The sequence below is a fragment of the Ambystoma mexicanum genome, chromosome 2q (genome assembly GCF_040938575.1).
Source record: "Ambystoma mexicanum isolate Mex_15411 chromosome 2q, UKY_AmexF1_1, whole genome shotgun sequence".
Classification (NCBI taxonomy): Eukaryota; Metazoa; Chordata; class Amphibia; order Caudata; family Ambystomatidae; genus Ambystoma; species Ambystoma mexicanum.
The window spans coordinates 822,145,729-822,168,065 of NC_090924.1; the positions used below are offsets into that span (position 1 = coordinate 822,145,729).

Below are 22,337 nucleotides of genomic sequence, written 5' to 3' on the forward strand. Positions count from 1 at the left end.
CCACTCCTCCGCATCTTCTAGGCATTCCAGGAAGCGCCGGCATAGGTCGCCTTCCCCGTCCTCTTCCGAGGACTCCGCCCGTCGGCGGGTCGCTTATCCCTCCATGCAAGCGACACCGGAGGAATGGGCTTCCTTCGGGAAGCAGATGCTAGCGATTCTGGAATCGCAGGGCACCGGTCCATCTGTGCCTCCGAGTGGGGTCGGTCGGCACCGGTCGAGAGACACCGCCCGTACGCCTTCGGACTCTGGTGGTCGGCACGGCTCACGGGAGAGGTCCCGCTCGGACAAGGGTAGCCGTTCTCGCCATGCCCGTTCCAGGTCCCGGTCCTCGACGCGCTCGAGACAGCGTGATCCTGTGCACTTCGAAGAAGACGTCGACGCCTGTGGCGCCGAGGTCGTCGACGATTACTCTCGTGGTTCTGTCTATCGAGAGACACGCTCGGAGCTCTGGCTTCGAGGACTGTCTCGATGCTGGCGGGGTGGCAGCAGCCGTCGACGCCGGCGCCGACTCGCTCGGCGCCCTCGATGCCTTTCGAGGCGGTGGTGTCGGAGGGACCCCGTGGCACGGGGTTTGCCCCTAAAAAGGCTATGGCTAAGGTCCGGCACTGCTTTGGTCCGCAGGGGTCTTCCTCTCCCCGCCTGGAGTACATTTCAGAGGGTGATGAAGGCTCTGATGGCGGCCTGGTTCCGGTTACGGTTCCGGATGAACTTATCTCGGGCCATAGTCAGTTTGATGACCTGATTATGCCGGTGGATTGGACACCTCTCCGGAGGTGGAGTTTTGTCGGCCGGAGCCTGGCACTCATGCCGATTCGTCATATCGGCGCCTTATGTCTCGGGTTCCCAAGTACTTGGGTTGGTCGGCTCCCCCAGGGGAGTTCGTTCAGGATGATCTCACGGACATCCTTGATCTCGGTCCACCCACTGACCCAGTTTTGCCTTTTCATATGGCTTTGCAGAGAAGGGTGGCGGCGGCTTGGACTGCTCCGGAGAGTCTCCCGGCAGTGGGCAAGTCTTTGTCGCGAAAATACCCCCCAGCCAGTAAAGACCCCTGCTACTTGTCTAAGCACCCCACCCCGGAGAGTTTGGTGGTGCAGGCAGCTATGGCCCCGGCAAAGCAGGCGTCGTATCCTACCATCCCTCCGGATAGGGACGACAAACGTTTTGACGGTTGGGCGAAGAAAGTGTTTTCTTCTGGGGGTATGGCGCTTCAGACGGCCAACTCCATATGTGCCTTGTCTCGTTTCACACACACTCTGTGGAACTGTTGCATTAGCGGCTGATCATATTCCCGAAGGGGACGAACGGGATGGTTTCCTTGCTATGGTTCAGGATGGCAAGGATGCCATGTGTGAGGCCGTTCAGTCGGGTTTGGACTTGGCGGATTGTGTAAGCCGGTCCATGGCGGCGAGCACCGTAATGCGCAGGTTTGCGTGGTTGCGGAAGTCTGGGTTTGCTCCTGATGTGCCGCCCCGGCTCCTCAACATGCCCTTTGACGGTGAACACCTTTTTGGCAGCAAGGCTGACGAGAGCCTTGAGAGGTTGCAGACCTCCAAAGCTGCAGAGAAGTCGTTGGGCGCTGCAGTTCGCCAGCCTCCGCCTTTTCGTCCTAGGGGACAGCAATGGAGGGGAGATTCCTTTCGCTATTACTCGTCCTTCAGTAAAGCGAGAGGAGCTAGCAGTCAAAGAGGCCATCGTAAGAGTGCCAGAGGTGGAAACAAAGGTACTCGAGGTGCCAAGGCCGCTCGGGCAGTTGCCTCTTTGCCCTCAGGCAACGCCGCAGCCGCTACCACTCACTCATGAGGCCAGGTCCCATGGTTCGCCGGTTGGGGGAAGGCTGGCGCAGCATCTTGTAGAGTGGCAAGCCATTACTTCGGATGTGTGGGTTCTGGAGATCATAACCCACGGCTACTGTCTTCCTTTTCGGCAGAGGCCTCACGACAATCCACCAGGGAACCTCTCTTTGAAGAGTCAGGATCCGCTCCTTGTGCAGGAAATTCAAGCCTTGCTGGAGAAAGGCACCATAGAACTGGTGCCTGTAGCGGAGAGGAACAAGGGATGGTATTCCCCTTATTTTTTGATTTCAAAGAAAGACGGGGGATTGAGACCCATCATGGACTTGCGCGGTTTGAACAAACTCCTCAGGAAGGACAACTTCAAGATGGTTACTCTCTCTCAATTCCTCCAGGCCCTTCAACTTCAGGACTGGTTGGTGTCTCTCGACCTCAAGGATGCTTACTTCCATGTGCCGATCCATCCCAAGCACAAGAAGTACTTGAGGTTCGCGGTTGGCGACTCGCACTTTCAGTTTCGGGTCCTGCCGTTCGGATTGACCTCCGCCCCGAGGGTTTTCACCAAGCTCATGGTGGTGGTGGCAGCGCATCTCACGAAAGGGGGGATTCACGTCTACCCCTACCTGGACTATTGGTTGATCAGGGGGAGCTCTCCCGAGCAAGTCCTGGATCATCTGTCCGTCACCTGCCACTCCCTTCACAGGCTGGGCTTCTCCCTCAATTTAAAGAAGTCCCATTTGACACCAACGCAGCGGCGCCAGTACATCGGAGCAGTGCTCGACACGTCCCTGGGGCAGTGTTTTCCTCCTCAGGTGAGGGCTCTTCAAATTCAGCAGATGGTGCACAAGTTTCAGTTTGCCAAGACTCTCCCAGCGTCCGAGTTCTTGAGACTGCTCGGCCTCATGGCATCCTGCATTCTTCTGGTGCCAGAGGCTCATCTGCGGATGAGATCTCTGCAGTGGGCACTCAAGCTCCAGTGGTCTCAGTCCTCCGGCAGGCTGTCGGACCCTGGTCAGGTGCCGCCCTCGGTAACCCGGGACCTTCTGTGGTGGGCCGTCGAGGACAATCTGATGAAGGGTGCCCCATTTTGGCTGCCCTGGCCGGAGGTGACGATCGTGACGGACGCATCCCTCACGGGATGGGGAGCTCATGCCAACAAGCTGACAGTCAGCGGTCGTTGGTCTCCGTCGGAGTCCAGACTCCATATCAATCTGTTGGAGCTGAGGGCCGTCAGGCTTGCCCTGAAGGCTTTTCTGCCGACTGTGCGCGGGAAGAGTGTCCTGATTCTGACGGACAACACGGTGGCCATGCACTACCTCAATAAAAAGGGGGGGGGCAGGGTCACTACCGCTGTGCAGGGAGGCGATGCAGCTCAAGTTCTGGGCCATCCAGCAGGAAGTTTCGATCTCGGCAGTTAATCTGGCCGGAGACGACAACGAGACGGTGGACCCTCTGAGCAGGCAGAGCACGATCTCTCATGAGTGGGAGCTGGCTCAGGAGATTCTCCTGGAGATCTTCGCCCTTTTGGGGGACCCCTCAAGTGGATCTCTTCGCCTCCAGTGTCAACCGGAAGTGCAAAAGGTTTTGCTCGCAGGAATTTCCTCCAAAAAGAGCCTTAGGAGACGCGTTCGTGGTGGAGTCGTCATTCCCACTGCTGTACGCGTTTTCTCCAGTCCCTGTCATCCCGCTAGTGTTGCGGAGGTTCGGTTCCCGGATGATCCTCATTGCTCCGACATGGGCCCGGAGGACGTGGTACCCGGACCTTCTAGACTTGTCCATCTGCCCTCCACGTCGTCTTCCCTACCGAGACGATCTGCTCTCATGGGAGGGGGGGTCAGGTTCTCCATCCAGAGGTCAGATCCCTCAATCTTCACGCTTGGCTTCTGAAAGGTTGAGGTATAAGGATTGGGACCTCCCTGAAGACGTGATGGAGGTGTTGCTCTCGGCCAGGCGGCCGGCAACTAAGTCTCTGTACCGTTGCCGTTGAAGAAAGTTCTGCGACTGGTGCAGAGTTCAGAATGTGGATCCTTTTGAATGCGACATTCCCATAGTTTTATCTTTTTTGCTTTCTTTGGCCCACAGGGGCTTGCAAGTGGGGACCATTAAAGGTTACCTGGCGGCGCTGTCCATATTTAAGCGCTCGTCTGAAGAGTGTTCCTATTTTAAGATTCCTTTAATTTCGCAGTTTTTGAAAGGGCTCACTAATGTGTTCCCTTCGTCACCTTTTTTGGTGCCAGGTTGGGATTTGAACCTTGTTCTTAAGTTTCTTATGGGTTGTCCTTAGAGTTCGTCCTTCTTTTCTTCCGAAAGTGGTTTCGGAATTTCATTTGAGCCAGAAGGTTGTTCTTCCGGCGTTCTATCCTCCTCCACATCCTGGTAAGGAAGAGGAGAGGCTCCATAGGCTTGATCCTAGGAGAGCGTTGAGCTTTTATATCTCGCGCATGTCCCGGGTCAGAGTGGACGATCAACTTTTCATTGGTTACGCTGGAAAGCGTTTGGGACAAGCTGTGACGAAACAGACTTGTCTCGTTGGATTATTTTAGCTATCTCCGAGTGTTATCGCTTGGCGGGTAAAGACCTTCCGGCTGGCTTGCGGTTCCATTCTACCAAGGAGTGGCTGCGTCTACTGCCCTGCAGAGGGGAGTTCCTATTGGTCACATCTGTGATGCAGCCACCTGGGCTTCAGTACATACTTTTGTACGTCACTATTCCCTCGATTCCATCAGGGGGCAAGATCTGGCCTTTGGCAAGGCAGTTTTCTATACCGCAATTTGATTGGGCATGCTAAATTTGTATTCTAAATTCTTTCCCACCTCCTTGCTTGGTACTGCTTTGGGAGTCTGTCATATATATGGAATACGTCGGAGGACCCAATCCCCTCGAAGAACAAGTTACTTTCTTACCGGGTAACGTTCTTTCGATGGTATGGTCCGACGACGTATTCCATATCGCTCCCTCCCTGCCTTCCCCGCTGCAGAATTTCTTTTGCGATTGCAGCTTGCGTTCCGCAAGGCCTTGTGTGTCTGACTGGCAGAAAACTGGTGGCAGATGTTCTGGGAAAAAAACTATAACTGAGGCTATGGGCGTCGTGCGTCCTACTTAACAAATCGGGTGACGTCGGCTGTCGGAGGAGGTCCTCGGGGACGGTGCATCGACGTCATCGACGCAGGACGCAGACGCCAAAGATTTTCCGAAGCAGCACAGCTGTGGACATTACCTGTCTTAGATATGGAATACGTCGTCGGACCATCCCATCGAAAGAACATTACCAGGTAAGAAAGTAACTTGTTCTTCTGAGTAAAAGCCATGTGGTTGGCTTAAATGAGGCGATCGATTGGAATTCTAAGCCTGTGTTGCTTTATATTACAGACCACTCTATAGTCAGAGCTACAATTTTGGGAAATAAGTTGGGCATTTAGCATCGCCTAACTGATGTCTTAGAGAGTTGTTTTCCCTTTAAACATGACTAGGTCGGTGGTTCGACAAACATTTCATTCTTCGAGTAACCAGGGGTCTGGCAAGTTCCAATCTTAATGTATTGAAATACGAGCTTTCATGTGTCCGCATCTCCGTATGGTTATGCCTACTTTGATGGAGATACTTGTGCAATCTATGACATTAATTCTTTTGATTGCACATAAACGGGCTTCACTTACTTTGTTCCTGATCGATAGCAGGCTATAATGGATGTTGTTCTCTGGGAAGACTGTCGAGCTTGCACGAACACTGAGGGGGGTGTGTTCCATTGACTCTTGACGCTACGTGCTCGTCACATGATTATGCGAGCACGTATATTACCCGGAACTGTTTAGCTCGACCTTTGGATATGCCAGCGCATTTGATTTTCACGGCTACCTACGATGCATGCTCGAAAGTTACGCAGGTAAGATGGGTCTCTATTGTGGTTCCCATTCACGGTGTTCATGGTATCAGGGGGTCACTGGTATAGTGGTCTTGTTAATAGTCTGCGTTCCCCATTTTTTTTAGATTTCGCCAGGGGCGGGGCACTTGTTACTGCTCTGTCCCCTGCATTGGACACCAGTTTACTTACTGGTACTGTCCCTTATTTAGCACAAGGGTGGGGACGGGTTAGCTGTCTCGGACTCCATTAGTTGCGTTATTCCGAATACGCATGGTGCATCTTCCACTTGTTTGGAAGAACCGTGCAAACGAATTGTGCACTTGAGAGTGACGATCCGGTCGTTTGATTGGTTTTCGCCTTGTCTTTCTTCTCCCGCTACAGTATTGCTTATCCTACGGTCACGACTAATACAGGTGACGTTTATGTTGCTGCCCTATGGGAAGAGTCCTACTAAGAGGCAGTTATGATATGCACACATGCGGGATAGTGACAGATCTATGTGCTAAAGGTAAGCCTGGGTGACTTCAACTTTCTCTTGTGAAAAATGGCTTCATGTCGTGTGTTGTTGCCACGAATTGATTATTTCTATATGGGCCTGTCATCAAGACACCGTACATTTGTGCGGAATAATAGAGGTTTTCTTTCCTTAGAGCACCACAATGGTCGGTAACTGGTGTTTTGCCTCTGTTTTTACAGGTGGGCGAGAAGTTGCCATAATATATACACAGAGTCAACGATATTGGGCTCCTTTATTCAATTAGGTGCGGAGTGCCGCTCTTTCCTCCGGTGATTGTTTATCACTGGGGCTGGTATACACCAGTGTCATCACTCGACCTAGTTATAGAAGATCGATCGTGAGTGTTTGGCTTGAAATGACCTCCTTTTTTATCCTCTTTTGTGCATGGTACACAGTTGGGTCATGATAGGTTCTACTTCATTGAGAGGTATGACCATATTGGTTCTGGAAATCTTGAAATGTCACGAGGTGTTGGTGGTTATATTTTGGACGCACCAATTAATATGGTGTTTCTATTATGGGTCCGGATTACGGTCCACATGTTTTCCCTAGTAACAGAGGAAGTTGTAGGGTATTGATAACCTTTTTTCTACGCCCCGTTCATTTATAGCACGGTGGTGGTAATGATCAATTTAGAAACTTAAGCATTCAGCTTGATTGATGTTGTGTTTTCATGTTCGTATTCAGATGAGGCCTGCTGGTGGAGTATACATGTTCTTCATTTTTCCATCCACATTCCACACGACCCCGCTGGACCTTAGTGCCCCTGAAGAATTTCTGTTAACCAAGAATTATACAGAAAGAAACATGTCGGGTCGGGGAATGTACTGTTATTTGTAAACAGATATTCGTCTGAGTCAGAATAGACCATATAAACAAGTTACTGGCTCAGTTGTGTTAAACTCACGGTTCATATTTATAATGGACTAGATATTGTATAATTGTGTTTTAATATGGTTGCTTTTATTGATGAAATATTTGTTACAATTGAGTGATTTGATGAATTGTTAGGTTATGAATGTAGTATGGTTGAAGTGTGGTTAGTTGTGGTTTTAGATGGGAATGATGTATCTTGTCAGTCCAATGATGAATTTGATGGATTAACGAATATATTGATACTAATATTGATGTATGTTTTTACTATTATGAAATCAATTTTTTAGAATGATTTATTCCATATATGTTAATAAAAAATATTGAATTGTGTTTGAGCATCTACTGGGTTGAATTTAATTTGTTTCATCTCAGGGTCTGGTTTTTTGAAATACGCATTTTCTCTAGAGATGTTTTTTGTATCGTGAAGTTATCTTAATTATGTAGACGGGTGTATTACACTGGGTCTCACCACATGAACACAACAGTACTCTGACCTTTCATGTTAATTTTTCATATGTTCTATCCAGGTCACATTACTTAGATATTCCCGGTATCCCCTGTTACTCTTGTGTTTTGGCAAAGATTGGAAGGCCCCAGACTCAATTCCTCCTGTGAATAAGTCCCTCACATAAAAATACTGCCCTTCCAGTAGCGGCCCTGGCTATCTGACCAAACACCCTACTTCTGAGAGTCTGGTGGTCCAGGCAGCCACAGCTTCAAATAAGGTGGCGTACCCTTCCATCCCTCTGGATAGGGACAAGCATGTGGATGGTTGGGCGCGCAAGGTATTTTCAGCTGGGAGTATGGCGTTAAAATTGGCCAACTCCACATGTGCCTTGGCAACATTTTTGTACTCTGTGGGAGTGCATTGCAATGGCGGTGGAGCACATACCAGATGGGGAAGAAAGGGAAGGATTCCTAGCCCTTATTGGAGATGAAAAGGAGGCCATGCGGAATCCCTTCAGTCTGGATTGGTGTGAGCAGGTCCATGGCCACTAGCACAGTAATGCACAGATTTGCGTGGTTGCGAAAGTCGGGTTTTGCACCAGACGTGCAAAACCGTCTTTTGAACATGCCCGTTGACACCTTTTTGGCAACAAGGCTGACGAGAGCCTTGAGAGGTTGCAGACTTCAAAAGCGGCTGCTAAATCTTTAGGAGCTGCTATTAGGCAACCTCAGCCTTTTCGTGCATCAGGACAATCTTGAAGGGGACGATCCTATCGTTACTACTACTTGTATGGAAAGGGGAGAGGAATGGCCAGTCAGAGGCCAGAAAAAAGCCACCTGTGGTGGATTAGGAAAATGTGCAAAGCCAGCCCCAGCTGCAGCCTCTTTGCCATCAGTGGCTGCAGCAACCGCCACAAAACTACTTTGAGGACTTGCATCACAAGGCACCTGTGGGAGGCAGGCTGTCACAACATCTGCAAGAATTGCGAGCCATTACTTCAGATGTTTGGGCTCTAGAAATAATAGCCCAAGGTTACTGCCTTCCTTTTCTAACGCAACCTCAAAGTAATCCCCCAGGAAGACACTCTTTGAAGTTTCCAGACCCGCTCCTACAGCAGGAAGTCTTAACCCTGCTGGAGAAAGGTGCTTAGAACCAGTACCTGTAGTGGAGAGGACCAAGGGATGGTACTCCCCATATTTTTTGATTCCCAAAAAGGACAGAGGACTGAGACCCATCTTGATTTTAAGAGGCTTGAACAAGCTCCTCAGGAAGGAAAAGTTCAATATGGTCACTCTTTCTCAGATCCTTTGGGCCCTTCAACTTCAGGATTGGTTGGTGTCATTGGGCCTCCAGGATGCTTATTTTCATGTGCCAATCCATCTCAAGCACAGAAAATACCTGAGGTTCGTAGTTGGCGATTCGCAGTTTTGAGTCCTTCCATTTGGGTTGACCTCCGCCCGAGGGTCTTCACCAAGTTAATGGTAGTGGTGGCAGCGCATCTGGTGAGAGGGGGGATTCACATCTACCTCTACCTGGACGATTGGTTGATCAGGGCACGTTCTGCCGAACAAGCCCTGGATCATCTGAAAGTCACCTGCCACTTCCTCCACAGGCTGGGCTTCTCCCTCAATTTCAAGAAGTCACAAATGACACCTTCCCAACAGCTCCAGTACATAAGGGCTGTATTAGACACATCCTTGGGAACAAGCTCACCTCCCATGTCGAGGGCTCAAGACATTCTTCAGATGGTTTCCAATTTCCAAAATCTCCAGGCCTACGACTTCTTGAGGTTGCTTGGCCTCATGGCATCCTGCATTTTTCCTAGTGCCAGAAGCATGCCTGAGGATGAGATCCCTTCAATGGGCTCTAAAGACTCAGTCCCAGTTATCAGGTCAAATGACGGCTCCCCTTCAGATTCCGAACAAGGTTCGGCAGGATCTTCTGTGGTGAACTTGCACAGAGAACATCCTAAAAGGAGAAATGTATTGGCAACTATGGCCGGAGATTACAGTAGTGACGGACACCTCACTCGTGGGGAGCTCATGGCAACGATCGGACAATCAGCGGTCATTGGTCTCCATCGGAGTCCAAACTACACATCAACCTTTTAGAGCTGAGAGCAATCAGACTAGCGCTGAAGGCTTTTCTGCCATCTGTCAGAGGAAAAAATGCCCTGATAATGACGGACAACACATTGGCCATGCATTACCGAAACAAAAGAGGTGTAGGGTCGCTACTTCTGTGCAGAGAGGCAATGCGGCTCTGGTATTGGGCAAATGAAGAAGGAATCTCCTTAATGGCAGTTCATCTAGCCGGGGAGGAGAATATGACTGCGGACGCTCTGAGCAGGCAGAGTACGGTGTCCCACGAGTGGGAACTGGCTCAGGAAGTCCTTCAGGAGATCTTCACCCTTTGGGGAACCGAACCCCTCAAGTAGGCTTGTTTGCGACCGGAATCAACCACAAGTGCGAAAAATATTGCTCAAGGGAATTTCCCCCGAGAGGAGCCCTAGGGGACGTGTTTGTGGTGGAGTGGAACTTCCCACTGCTATACGCGTTCCCTCCGATTCCTGTCATTCTTCAAGTCATCAGGAGATTGAGATGGTTCGGAAACCGCATGATCCTAATTGCCCCTTTTTGGGCCAGTAGAACGTCTTACCCGGACCTTCTAGACATGTCCATCTGCCCTCCGTTACGTCTTCCTCAAAGAGAGGACCTTCTCTCACAAATGGAGGGCCAGGTTCTCCATCCAGAGGTCAGGACTCTCAACCTTCATGCTTGGGATCTGAAAGGCTGAGATACAAGGATTGGGACCTTCCAAATGACGTCATGGAGGTGTTGCTTTCGGCAAGAAGGGCAGCAACAAAATCTGCCATTGGAAAAAGTTTTGCAACTGGTGCAGAGAAAAGAATGTTGATCCTTTTCTGTGTTCTATCCCAGAAGTGTTGTCTTTCCTCTTGTCCCTGGCACATAGAGGCCTCAATGTTGGGACCATTAAAGGTTATCTTGCAGCGCTTTCCATTTTCAAGCACTCATCGGAAGAATGTTCCTACTCTAAAATTGCTTTGATAATACAATTCTTAAAGGGACTCACCAATGTGTTCCCTCTTTCTTCTTTCCAAGTCCCAGTTTGGGACCTTAATCTGGTTCTAAAGTGTTTAATGTGTGGCCCCTTTGAACCTTTGCACACTTGCCCATTAAGATTACTAACGTTGAAAACTGTTTTCTTGGTTGCTTCAACATCTGCACGAAGAGTGAGCGAATTGCAGGCACTGTCTTCTGGGCCACCCTATACTGTGTTCCACAGGGACAAAGTTGTATTAAGGGTTGGACCCTCATTCTTACCTAAAGGTGTGTCTGATTTCCATTTAAATCAGAAAATTATGCTGCCCGCGTTCTATCCTCCACCTCTTCCCAGTAAGGAGGAGGAAAGATTGCCCATGCTGGACCCGAGAAGAGCTCTAAGCTTTTACATTTCTAGGCTTTCCAAGCTTAGAGTGGATAATCAACTTTTCATTGGCTACACCGGAAGGAAATTGGGTGAATCGGTGTCAAAACAAACCCTATCACGTTGGATTGTGCTTTACATTTCAGAATGCTACAGATTGGCGGGCAAAGATCCACCAGAAGGCTTGAGGGCCCATTCTACCAGAGGCATAGCCTCTTCGACAGCCCTTCAAAGTGGTGTTCCCATAAAATCTATTTGGGAGGCAGTAACTTGGTAATCGCTTCACACTTTTTCTAAATTCTTTAGTCTGGATGCTTCCCACTCTAAAGAGCTTGCTTTTGGTAAAGTAGTGTTGTACTTAACTATATAATATACAACATCTACTCCCTCCTCCAGAGAGATACCTACACTGCTTTGGGAGTCTATCTAAGATGAGGAATACGTTGGAGGACACAATCCATTCGAAGAACAAGTTAATTACCAACTGGTAACGTTCTTTCGACTGGATGCTCCTCCATCGTATTCCTCATCGCCCTCCCATCCTACCTCTCTGTAGATTTTCCGGTGTTATTACCACTTCCACTCTCGCAAGGTTGACACTTGGCTATGTACACTATCTATACAGCAAAGCAAGAGGGGAAAAACAGAACTGAGGCCAACGGGCACCACGCGTGCTACTTGTATACCCGATGACGTCGACTCACGGCGCCCTCTGCCGAGAAAACATTTCCGAAGCAGCTAAAGTTGGATGGAATACATCTAAGATGAGGAATACGTTGGAGGAACATCCAGTCGAAAGAACATTACCAGTTGGTAAGTAACTTGTTCATCTCATGGGCTTCCTCAAACACTTCTATAAGTCTAGGGACAAGTACGTCAGTGTACTCCTGAAGGCACGCTGCTGAATTCTCACACCAGAGAGCATACTTTTTCCCTCCCAGCACCTCGCAATACAAATCTTATGTTTGTAGCTCACAGACATGCAATGTCCGTTCTCTTTGAACATTCAAGACTTGTTAACTTTAGGGTTGATGGTCGGAGGTCACCTGGTGCCATTGAATTCAGGGATCTTGGGGCTTAGTCAGTTATATGGGCTATAATTTGTGATCGCCTGGGGGTGGGGCGGGTCAGGCTTTGGCCAGTGGGAGATACCACGTACACCAGGCGCCAGTCTATGATCGCTGTCTTGTAGGGCACATTCCTTTCGGGTAGAAAAACATCTTTGCAACACTGTTAGAACAATGAATTAGCTTTATGGGGGTTAGGGGTGTGGAATGTCCTCATGGGCGCTCGGGCATGACTGGAAGTTTCCCTCGTCTCGCAATTAGGGCCTAGTGCATGAAATGCTGTATTTGCTGCGCAGGCCTTGTCTCCTAACTATGGTTAATAACATCTACGCAAAATGGCAGTCTTTGCTTGTGCCCTGCGCTACACTGTGTGGGTTGATTTATATCGGGGGGTGGGGTCCTACCACCCCCCCCCCTCCCTCATAGTGCTTTGAATTCTGTTCTCATCACTCAAAAGCGCTTAGGGGGGTGGGACAGGGATCGCCCTTTCCCAACATTCCCACCTTTTGTTACTTCTACAGTAACTAACTCCTTAATACCCCTGTGCTTCCAATATCTCCTCTCTGCTTCCTCGTATGGCAGTGTTCCCTTGATTGGCATCCAAGCCCCGCATTTTCCTGAGGTGAGCAAGTCGTATAGATGCATCCCCGCCAGGTACACCCAAACCCCTGTGTAGTTATCTAGATATGGGGGTGGAGTAATGATAGTGTGGTATAGGTGGTCAATTTCATCTCCATACTGGATGGGGGGCATTTCATACTTATGGTCACTCTGTGGGATATCAGTCTGTACTTCACTATATTTTGTCTCACGAGGTGCTTTTGAAACCCCAGTTGATACCATCATGCTTGTGCTATTGGGTGCCGCATTGGCACAACATCAGAGGCCCAGTTGGCAGGTGCAGAAGATGACTAAGGTGGACATGATAATAGGCATCAACATCTTCATGATTGCTCCGAGCCAAGACGGGCCCAGTTAAATGCGAAGGTGAACCAGTCACTCTCCTGTACTCCTCCCTCCTTCATGCGTACAACCAGGTAATGGACGGCTGCAATGATATACGATAATGATGCGTTCTCTGCATCCTATGAAGGCACAACTGTGCAGCAGGAATCCCCAAATGTTTTGCAAACTCTTTACTGTTAACATGTCCAGCACGTAGCGGTTTTGCATCGTCATACAAATCACATTGATCCTGTTCTCTGCGTCATTCGCGAGCTGGACCAGCTCCCACCGCATGATCTGAAGCCATTTGGCGTTTGCTGCGTCCTGCACTCCCAGCAAGAGTAGAGATGCGAAAAAGGATTCTGCTGAGCTGAAGAGTTGGTACTTCTCTGGTGTTTCAGCAAGCAATGCGTAGGAATCTTTGGAAATGTAATTCGATAATTTCTTCCTCTTTAGTTCGAACTTTCCTTTCCCTGGCAGGATGCAGAGCTCTTGTGTGGACAGTAGGTTCTTTTCTTCCTTTTCGAATACGGGGGGCGCTAGTTGACTCCTCAGCAGGCAGTGCTCACCTCTTCAGATGTTCTTCTGGGATTACTAGTAGCGCTGAGTGCAGCTTGGCTAGCGAACAATAGCTTCCATGATGGTGGGAGGTGCAAGTAAGCTTGTTGGCCACAGACCCAGTAGTAATGCATCACAGCTGCTGTTCCCATCTTCATGTCTGGAATCTGGAGAGTCTTATTGCATCGTTGGTTCGTGCCGACAAAGACTGTACTCTTGCTGCGGAAACAAATTTGTATACTTCTTCCCTGTGCACTCGCACCGGCTTTTCCGTTTTTTTGCTATCCACGTCAGCTTTGTGATATGCTCTGTCCATATTTGTTGTCACGCTTACCTGGTATCCACAGGGAAGCCACCCAACCGGGTTACTCGCTGGTATGCTTCTCAGCTTTGCCCTGATGCGGTCTGCGGGGAAGTTTCTGCTTGAAAATACAGCAAGACTGTTTTCAAGATTGACCGACTGGGGTAAGTATCCTCACTCCACCCCCATATGATTTCGGTCCCTCTGGCGCCCTCTCCTCACCTTGTGGTAGAGTTAGGTGTGCTCTCCGTCCTGCCTTCTTTGCAGGGGCGCATTGTCTTTCATGGACGAGTGCAGTCCAGTTACTTCACTGACGTCAGCCCGTTTGATATTGTTCAGGTAGGTCTTATTGCTGTTCTTTAGTTTGGTTGCTATCCTGCATGCCTTTCTTTGTTTAAAATGTCTTTTTTCTCCCTTAGGTATGCAGAGCTTCAGCTACGGCGAACTGGCTTGGTTGAGCCCCGCTGGTAAATGATGGCGCATGAAGAGCGCTATGAATGCGGTAAGTAAGCGATATGCGCAGCGCTGCGGTCTTGCCTTTGCTAACCTGTGTTTTCCTTCCTTGTAGGTCGCAGTGTTCTTCAGCGCGAATGGAGTGTCCGGAGTGGTGCCAGCCGAGAGGCGACCAGCCAGGTAAGCCTTTTGAGCAGTTTGTAATATGCAAATGTCTCTACTGCTTTTTTTAATGTTGTCTCTATTTTCCCCTTTCAGGTCGTTCTGTCCGGGAGGTGTGCAGATTCGAGGAAGCTGTTCTCAGTAGCTGCGAGTGTTTAAAGATGAAGACTGCAGGTAAGATGATGATGCTGCTGCTAATGATGGTTCTTTTGTCTCCTTGCAGGTTCTGCTTCTCCGAGGTTCGAGGGTATAGCTGGACACGGTGAGCGTCACGTTGCAAGCTGCAAAGTAACGCGAAGCGTGTTGTCTTGCTCGGGTGTGGTTTAAATAGCCCCAACAAAATAGTCCAGGTAAAGTAGTCCCTAGGCTACCACACCCAAAACACTAGACCGCATAGCTTGGTTCTTATGAACCAAGCTATGTGGATGCCTCCACGTTGGCTGACGATACAATAAAGTAGTTCCCAAGCACATTGTTTTTCATGGTGTATGAGCCTGGCGCCATAGGCGCCAGGACTGGCCCCATGAGGGCTTTTGAAGAGGATGCGAGGCTCTAGTCCTGACCCCACCTGGCCAATGGGTTTGCCACAGGGGGTTTTGGTCAAGGGTCGTGACATTTGTTCACAGAAATTTTCCACCCGCGCTATCACTTCCTTGACATTTGTTACCAGTCCTTCTGCCAAGCAAGGTAGTGTGGTGCCCTGCCATTGGTTATTGACATATTTACGCCCTTTCACCATCAAATAGGATGGCTCCACACACTTGATTTTTTTTTGGATTGTAGTTGCACTTCATAAATTCTGGACCCACCATTTGGAACGTTCCTTTTATTCTGCATAGTGCAAGATGAACTAGGTAGTGTGCCTCTATAATTGTGACTGCTTGCGGTACTAGCACCTTGGGAGCCCCTGACGCGTGTGGAATGTGTGAACACACATCACAGCTTCCATTCGCAGCATTTCTTCCCACGCTACTCATGTCAGTATATTAACTATTGGTAAACTCGGGTTGCCGTATAACCCTAATCGCATCCAAACCCAGCCCTTGATAGGTATCCTACTTCTTTCGTAATTTCCTTTTCATTAATCTATACAAGCTCTCAGCGGTGCCTGCCTTAACATTGCTATTGAAAATGTCATATTGTTTTGAATTATTAAATAGTCCTCGAATTACTGGAAACAAACTCTTTACTATTGCCTTAATTGTCAATTGTGCTTGCATGCTCGCTGTCGTGTTGTTCCTGATACAAGTATTGTTCACCAATACTTGTATCAACACTTTTGCTACTCCTATATGTATTTCCATTATTATTGTTAACATTCATGTTGCTACTAATATATGTACATCCACTAGTATTAATAACATTTACATGTACTGTCCCGTTTAAGTATACAGTCCCATTCCCCCCCTTTATATAACCTCCCCCTATAAAATACGATAAAGCCCCAAAAATATCAATATCATACATAAATCAGCAATAATGGTCATTCCACAGTAAAAAGCACAGGCCCGTATATTATCAGTTGTGCATCTACTCTTCGGATACTTACTTAACGAACAGTTATTTGCATTGGTGAGGTTCATCATCATCTCTCCTGAAAAGGAAGGAGAATGTACAGAACTACAAAAAATAGACACTTTGAAGATGTACCTTTACACAGACATAGAGAGGGAGAAAGAGAGAGAGAAAAAGGGAGAGAGAGAAAGAGCTCCCGGAAAAAGAAAAATATGGAGCTAGCAGCTCAGCTTCGGCTCATTGGAGGAGTGCGACAACGCACACTTGCTGTGCCTACACAGTTCGGTGAGGTAGATAGGGCGCAGGTACTACAGCCACTCCTCTACGATAACTGATGTGCCGACATGCTATTTTGAAGTGCCCTGCGGACGCTGGAGAGGTGGAACCAATATCGCAAGCCCTTTACCTTCACAGCGAGGGGAGTGCAAAACACCACCTTGTAGGGCCAGTGGAACAGAGTGTTTCACATACGCACGAAATTGCAAATGTATACAAAATCACCATGCGGCAGCGGTTGTGCGGCCATGTACTCAGATGTGTTTGAATTGTTACTACGATAATCCACTGTAGTACAAATGTTTGAGGACAGGACTACCCCCCTGTATAAATATATCAATCTAGCCTTCACGTCCTGCCCGACTGCAGGCTATCCATTATGTTACAAATGTACTCAGGATCTGTCACTGTCGTGTTGCAACGTCTGGTGTGTCTGCTCTATCAATTCTGGGAGGTGCAATCTGTCAGACACATTGAATTGCCTACGTTATTTTGGTCAAATCATCTTTGAACTCATCACCTAACACTGCTGCCCTATGTGTGTCTGAAGCTCTTCTTACAGGAGATATGTGGGTGTGCATACGTCGACCAGTGACCACCTTGTGAGGTGACAATTGTTGTTCTTTGCTGGGTTGTTTGCTTAGACTGAAGAGGACCAGGGGCATGCAGTGCACCCAGTTCTTTTTGAACATGGTACACAGTTTCGACAATTTGCTTTTGAGGAGCCTATTGATCCTCTCCACAAGGCTGTTTGCCTGTAGGTGGTAAATTGAACACATCAGGTGCCTGAAACCGTGCATTGAAAAAATGTGCCATTGTCTGACCTAAAAACCTTGCACACACCCCATCGAGGTAAAACCTTGTGTACAAAAAATCTAGCAGCACATTTGGCTTCCGGATGTGCCCAAGGCCCTGCTTCCAACCACCTTGAGAAAGGGCAAACCACTACTATGAGATACCTGGAGCCATTGCAACGCTCCCCCATGTTGGTATAATCTGTGTAATTAGACACATAGACCGGACAGGCACGTGTTCTCTGTGGGGTGTCCTAATCAGGATATGTATTCGTTCCGGGGAATGAGAAGGGGTTGCCCCCACCACTGTTGCTCCTCCAAAGGGGGCGTTGGTCCCGCTCAGAATCCTATTGACTGGAGCAATATGTTGTATTTTATATAGCGCCTTATGCCAAAGCACTGTACATAAGAACAGAAACAGTTCAAATAATTAAGTCAATATTAAAACACTGTCATGATGCCTACCCCCGGGCAGCTGGACCAAGCCCATCCGCCCCGGAAGCAGACATCTGTTTAAACCTCAGAAGCCCCGGCTAGGGCTCATAGTAGAAATCAGTCCTGGCGCCTAAGGCACCAGGCTCATAGTCATCACTTACCTCAGGCAGACCATGCTGCACATGCATCCGGGCCAAAGTGAGACCTGGAGGGACTATTTTTCCACAAGGACTACTTTTCACTCGGGTGTGGTTCGAGAGACTTCTTACCTGTGACTACTTTCAAAGCTATTTAAACCCCGCCCGATCCTCAACACACGCTTCCCGTTATTCTGCATTTAGCAGCGTAACGCTCACCGTGTCAGCAAACCTGCGCCCAGCCTTCTGCCACGCCCGCCTCGAACACGGAGCACCTAGGAGAGAAAGGAAAATAGAAGAAGAGGTTAGATTACAGACTTTAATCTGATTCCTCACCGGATTTCGGATCCTACATCACTCCGAGCCTGAAGGGACATTCTTCCGGCACGCGTCGCATCCCAGCTGCAGCGCCGCTCCAACACCTGGGGAAAAGACAAGAAAAAGCAAGGTGAGCCTAAAGAGACTAAAAAGACAATCACTTATATTACAAGACTTACCTGATTATCACTGGAGGCTTTATTCTTCAAATCACCGCATCTAGGAAAAAGGAAAAGACAGTGAGCTAATCTCACGCACCTTTCCAGGACAGTTTGGGTAATACAGACTCTTACCTGAACGCTGCCAGCAACCTCCAGACAGAATTTGCTGCCGCAAATCAACAGGGGAGTGCAAGAGTGAACTTTGGACATTTTGAACTCTTTAAAAACTTGGCAAACTCAGGACTCAATAATCGTCCAGAACCCCATCACCTAAAACCAGTGAAGTAACTGGTATCTACGCGCCCCTGCATGCCACGCAGGATGGAGAGCTCACCAATCAAAAATATAAGGTGAGAACACTGACCGGGAATATCGGAGGTGGCAAGTGGGGAGAACGGGAGCAGGGAGGGGGGTCTGCATTCACACCCACGGGGCTAAATACCTTTCTCCATCTACAGGAGAATATTTCTATGAGTCAAGCTTACAAGACAGAGGGGGTCCGTCCAGACGGTCATCTTTGCCCTACGCTTCACGCTGGTGGAGACCGCAGCTGTCCGGGTTCGATCTACGCCCCTGTGGGAACCAGGTGAGCGTAACAAACACAAAGTATTTAAGCAATTGCAAAGAATCCTCATCAACCAGATAAGAGAAGATGGGATTGTAGAGACCTGAAATGATGAATTAGACGGTGATAGAACGGAGAGGGAGAGAAGGTGAGCATTCTAATTTAAAGGTGCTAGGAGAGAAAAAGACCGAAAACGAGATTGAGCACAAGGAGGAGGGGGAACTACAAGGCGATATATGATATGATGGGTTATCGGGGATTCAACCTGTGTTGCTCCGTGCTGTCTTGCTTCCAAGGGGAGCACGTTGCCCCCAAGCTATCCTCCCGAGACCAAGTAGTGAGAAGCAGATCGAAGGGCACGAGAGGGAAGATAAAGAGACGAGTGAAAAAATATAAGGAGGAGCAAGATTATAAAGAGCTTTGAAAACCAGACACAAAACATGTAACTTTAAACAGTGATGAAAAGAGAGCCATCCAAGTCGGACCAAAGAAGAAGAATTGGAATGACGAGTAGCCAATTGACAAAGGACACCAATACAGATGTGAAAAACAGATTTGAGCGCAGCTGAACGAGATATAGGAAGTCCAAAGAGTGCAGAAGAAAAGTAAAAAAAAGTTGTGAAAAGATGAAACTTATTAGCTTTGTGGTTTGGAAAGTCCTAAACAGACAGGCTTTCCGGATTTGTACATATGAAATCACCAGGAACGAGCAGATAGTTAAATATGATGGCTGAAGGAAAGATCTGAATCAAGAAAAAGACCTAGGTTACGAACTACTGATGAAATGGGTAGCTGAGCCAGAGGAAATGAAATAGATGAATGTAAAGAAGACGAAATAGAAGTAGAAGGGAAGAAAATAGCCTCAGTTTTTGCAGCATTTGAGAACTAAGAAATGGTTTGACATCCATGATTGGATAGCCAATAAACAAGCATTGAGTTTGATGAATATCGTCCGTGAAGTGTGGGAATGAAAGAAAGAAGAAATAACCCCAGCTAACGAAGAGGTGCAGAGAGAGAAAATAAAAGGGCCAAGGACTGATCCTTGAGGAACACCAGAGGTAAGTGAATTGTTTGGGGAAACCCCCAACCAAGAGACTGAGAACGTTCTCTGGGATAGGTATGTTTCAAACCAAGCTAGAGTAGAACCAGAAAAACCAAAGGAAGAAAGAGCAGACAGTAAAAGTGTGTGATCAACAGTGTCAAACGTGGCAGAGAGTTCAAGAAGTATAAGAGAGGTCAGATTCTTGAGACTATTGGTTATATGTTTGGTGTTGCCCCTGTAGATACCCTTGATTCTGATATCCTTGACCCTGTTACGGATACCCTAGCCCTTGTGTCCCTTGGCCCTGCTGCTGTGACCCGTAATTATAAACCATTGCGGACCTGCTCCTGCATTCCCTTGCAAAATGCCCTCACCTCAAACAATTCCAACTTTGTGATGGTCCAAACCCACGCCCTCTGGGTCCAAATTCCCCCCCCCCCTTTTGCTCCTCTGAAGCCTCCTTTTCCTCGCTCGGGTCCTCCATGCTGCCACTGTGGGCCAGGATACTGTTGCCCCCGCCCCACTGTCCTTGTCCTCCTTCAGCTTACAGAGCAGCAATAGTGGCGCTCACGACCTGTTGGGTTCTCTGTCCCCTCCACCTGTACTGGCGTCGGCACAAGTGCCTGGACAGCAACTTTTTCCAATTTTGTTTCTACCAATTTCACTTTCTCTGTTTGATGCCTTTGGGCTGTTTCCCTGTCCCGCTCCTTGATTGTTGTAACGTGTCTATCTTTCCTATCTCCATGTCATGCTGTTCAGGGTGTTTGTTTGCATGTTTGAGGTAACGAGTGCCCAGAGTACGGTATGCCGTGAGAGTGTGCTGCTTTCCCTGTGCTACTCTAAATACTATAATATACAGTTATGGACCCTCCCAATGGTATGCATTTTGCCAACTTCTGAAGCAGAGGTGTTGCTAGGGGTGGGGGCTCGGGGGGGCTATAGCCTCAGGTCTTTTGGTTGTATCCCCGGATAGAATCTCAAGAGCTACAACCAAAAGGCTAGCTAGCCCCCAGTCCCGACAGTTCTGACATCAGCGTAGCCCTGGGTCTTTTCCAAGCCTAGCAACCCCCCTGCTCTGAAGTCTGAAAAGTTGATCCACGCAGGCTTGACATGTGGCCAACTTTGCACCAGACCTGCATATAAACTGACCTGCTGTTAAACCTCTGTTACCAGTTGAATGGTATCCACTACAGAGTGTAATTTGCTTTTTGTTTTCAGAACATTCAGATATGTAATTGCTCATTTTTACCTCGGGCTCTATTTGCGGCTGTTCAGTCTCTTGCGGTACGGGCAAAGTCCCAGCCGGGTATTCCAGCTTTTGAGGAATTGTGCGATTCGCTCTCTCTTTTTTGAAGAGAAGATGATCAATATTCGAGAAGGCATTGTTCTATCCGGCCCCGCTGATTCGCAGAGCTCCTTCTCTCTTCTGAGCTGTATTACCACCGCCAAGCCGGTCCCTCAGTGGTCCTTTTTTCCAATGTTCACATAGGATGAAGTGCTGTCCAGGCTTGATCGCCTTAAGTCTGCTTCTTCCGAGGACTCTGTCCCACTATCCGTACTTAAAAATGGTCCTCGGCACATTGTCAACAAATTTACTGAGGCTACTAATAATTCCTTTACTTGGGATCATTCCAAACAATTTAAAATATGCTTTTGTTATTCCTCTGTTGAAAATGCCTGGGCTTGATCCGGCGCTTCTGTCTAATTTTCGCCCAATTTCTTTGCTTCCCCTGTCTGATGAAGCTCTTGGAATCTCTGGTGTCACCGCTTCTTAGCACTTTCTTTGAATCTTCTAATTTCCTTGATCCATTTCAATCTGGGTTCCGTCCTGGCTGAGGCACGGAGTCGGTCTTGGTTTCCATGTTGGATTACCTGACTCACCTGGTTGATCAGGGTGGGGTGGATGCCTTGATTCTGCTTGATTTATCAGCAGCGTTTGACACCATTGACCACTCTACCCTGATTTCCTTGCTTTCCACCGCCGGTCTCTCTGGCCAAGAACTGGCTTGGTTCTCCTCCTTTCTGTCTGGTCACACTCAGTCTCTCTTCCGCCTTTCTGCTCTCTGCGATCTCTCTTCTTTTGAGGTCTTCCTCAGGGTTCCTCTCTGTCCCCCACTCTATTTAATCTCTACATCGACCTCTTCTGACTATAATTCACGCTTTTGGCCTGCTTTATTACTCCTATGCCGATGATACCCAAATCATTGTGCGGCTGCATCGCATCAAATCTGAATCGGCAGGCCAATTGAAAAACTGCTTGCTAGACATTGGTGAGTGAATGGCGAGAAACAGTCTTAAGCTCAACGGTGGAAAAACTGAGGTGTTGGTTTCCACTACTCCCTCTCTGTTTTGGAACCCAGAGTTTAGGCCAGAGAGTCTCTGCCTTTTTCCTCAGCCTGTCTCCTCAGTAAAAGATCTTGGCGTAAAGTTTTCGGCCTCTTTTGTCTATGGCCGACCAGGTCTCGCTTGCATGTCAAAGAGCGCACTTAAAGTTACAGACTCTCCGTAAAGTTCTACCTAAGTTGTATCCCATCCAAGTTCCATGCTCCTGTCGTGTCCTCGTTAGTCATTAGTAACATCGACTATTGTAATGCCCTCTACCTGGCCCTCCCTAAACACCTTTGCCGCCTTCAGCTGTTACAAAATGCGTCAGCCAGGGCCGTTC

General features: G+C 48.4%; 1 protein-coding gene across 1 annotated transcript in view; it reads left to right on the forward strand.

Moving 5' to 3' along the window:
• Positions 1-22,337, forward strand: part of CUL2 (cullin 2) — a 1,882,542-nt gene that overhangs the window by 779,368 nt on the left and 1,080,837 nt on the right. The window lies entirely within an intron of this gene.